Source organism: Schistocerca piceifrons, unplaced genomic scaffold (assembly GCF_021461385.2).
Source record: "Schistocerca piceifrons isolate TAMUIC-IGC-003096 unplaced genomic scaffold, iqSchPice1.1 HiC_scaffold_38, whole genome shotgun sequence".
Lineage (NCBI taxonomy): Eukaryota > Metazoa > Arthropoda > Insecta > Orthoptera > Acrididae > Schistocerca > Schistocerca piceifrons.
The window spans coordinates 20,001-22,500 of NW_025728603.1; the positions used below are offsets into that span (position 1 = coordinate 20,001).

Sequence of the window (2,500 nt, forward strand, 5' to 3'; positions counted from 1 at the left end):
CTAACCCATGTTGTGCCTTAACCTAACCCACGTTGTGCCTTAACCTAACCCACGTTGTGCCTTAACCTAACCCACGTTGTGCCTTAACCTAACCCATGTTGTGCCTTAACCTAACCCATGTTGTGCCTTAACCTAACCCATGTTGTGCCTTAACCTAACCCATGTTGTGCCTTAACCTAACCCATGTTGTGCCTTAACCTAACCCATGTTGTGCCTTAACCTAACCCATGTTGTGCCTTAACCTAACCCACGTTGTGCCTTAACCTAACCCACGTTGTGCCTTAACCTAACCCACGTTGTGCCTTAACCTAACCCACGTTGTGCCTTAACCTAACCCATGTTGTGCCTTAACCTAACCCATGTTGTGCCTTAACCTAACCCACGTTGTGCCTTAACCTAACCCACGTTGTGCCTTAACCTAACCCACGTTGTGCCTTAACCTAACCCACGTTGTGCCTTAACCTAACCCACGTTGTGCCTTAACCTAACCCACGTTGTGCCTTAACCTAACCCACGTTGTCCCCTAAAGTAACCCACGTTGTCCCCTAACGTAACCCACGTTGTCCCCTAACGTAACCCATGTTGTCGCCTAAACCTGCTCTGTAATTGTTATACGACTCGTTCAATTAGTGTAGTGTTGCCCACCCGCAACCCTCGCAATATAGTTCGCTACTCGCACTGCCCGCTCCCCTGTGTATCGCTTCATGTTAAACACCTTGCAAGTCTTGCTGACTTTCCACATGCTCCTGCTGTACACTGTAATGTGGATGGCAGCAGGACGTACATGCCGCCCCTCCCCACGTCCCCACCTTGCCCCCCTGCCTTCGCAAGCTGGTTGGTGAGAAGTTTGCATGTTCAATGCCCTTCGCATGCGACGTACTCAGGCTACGTTGTGGTGCGGCCTGTGTCAACCGTCCGCTAATGTCGTACGCGTAAACCACAATCTGTACTGCACATTCGTCCTTATGTACCGAATGATACATCGTGGCACATGTGTGACCGTACAACGACTGCGCCCAAAAACGGCGGACCATACAGTGCAAATATTGTGCACGCAGCTACGTGTCGTCTCCCTATGAGAGCTGGATTGCAGTGTGGTACGCCATAGAGACGTGTGGGAGGAACGGACGCCGTGGATGGCGATCAGCATGAGCTGTCTGTTGATGTATTCGGACCTAGTCGTCTCTCCTCACACACCGTGATGGCATGGTGCACCGCGTTCCATATCTGCGACATGCTACAGAGGCCGGTTGACAGTCGTTCGAGCAATGGACATCGCATACGTACGGGGGCCACCTTCCACGTATTGTCTAGGCGTGCACATTTTGTTGCGTGTATGTGGGCAGACGTAGTGTGGCGTGACACCTGACACAGGCATGCAATAATCGTTGAAGTTGCAAATGGCGATGGACGCCTGCGTTTTCTGGTGAAGTTACGCAAATGAACAAATGGTAACCTGTTGTGGTGCGGTTGTTCTCGCTAGGGGTGAATCGGTGATGGCGACGATAGGTTGAGGTACGAACCGGTTGTTCCAGCGATACCCACCATGCCGACGAAACTGAACGGCATCTGGGTGTGAAGCGATACGCGGCGGTGGCTGGGTGGGACCGTCCCCGGCCGGTGAGGGGGCGCCTCCCGGCGTGCTGGCCGCGCGGTGCGTGGGCGCACGCGCTACAGCCGGCTGGTGGGGGCGGCCAGTGGCAGGCGCGCCGGCCGACGGACGCGGCAGGCGTCGCAGCTGCGCGCCGGCGCACCCTGCGCGCGGCGCCGTGCGGCCAAAGTAGGTCCTCGCGGGCCCGGTGCGAAGCGCGGTGGACATCTTCAGTGTGCTGGTCCGATTGAGGACTGTGTGCGTTGAGGATGCGCCGCCGCCCGGCGCTCGGCGCCGCGACGCCGTCTGCTGCTCGGTCGCCCCAGCGGTTCTCGCTGGTGGTTTGTATCGCAGCTGTGCGGATGTGTTGGCGCGTGCGCTGTGCTGGGAGAGTTCGCTTCGGCACCCAAGTGGGGCTTTTGTCCTTCTGTGGCGCTGGCGTTGGAGCTGCCGGTCACCGTAGGTGGCGCGTGTTGTCTCCCGCCGGCAATGCCACGACAGCACGCTCCCGGGCCTCTGTCGGCAGCGGCAAGCTCAGTTGGGAGCACGGGTGGTCGCACCGAAAGCGTCTACTCGCCTAACTCCGGGCGATTGCGCCTCTCTCGAACCCGACCAAGTACTTGGGACGGCGCTGCGCGCCGCCGGGACCTGAGAGGGTTTCGAGGTGTATTGTGCAGGGGAGCTCAGCCTCCTCCTGTTTGCAGAATGATTGAGCGGACGCTTGCGTGTTCGCGCGGGCCCCCGGGACACACTCCCGGGCGGCCGGCTGCTCAGCTCTAGTTGACGCAGCTCCCTGGTTGATCCTGCCAGTAGTCATATGCTTGTCTCAAAGATTAAGCCATGCATGTCTCAGTACAAGCCGCATTAAGGTGAAACCGCGAATGGCTCATTAAATCAGTTATGGTTCCT

The 2,500-nt window shown here is 57.4% G+C and overlaps 1 non-coding gene across 1 annotated transcript in view; it reads left to right on the plus strand.

The window, feature by feature from the left end:
• Positions 1–2,381: 2,381 nt before the first annotated feature.
• Positions 2,382–2,500, plus strand: part of LOC124747074 — a 1,909-nt gene continuing 1,790 nt past the window's right edge. The window contains exon 1 of the ribosomal RNA XR_007011514.1: positions 2,382–2,500. This exon is cut by the window's right edge and continues 1,790 nt beyond it. This is a non-coding gene — a ribosomal RNA (small subunit ribosomal RNA).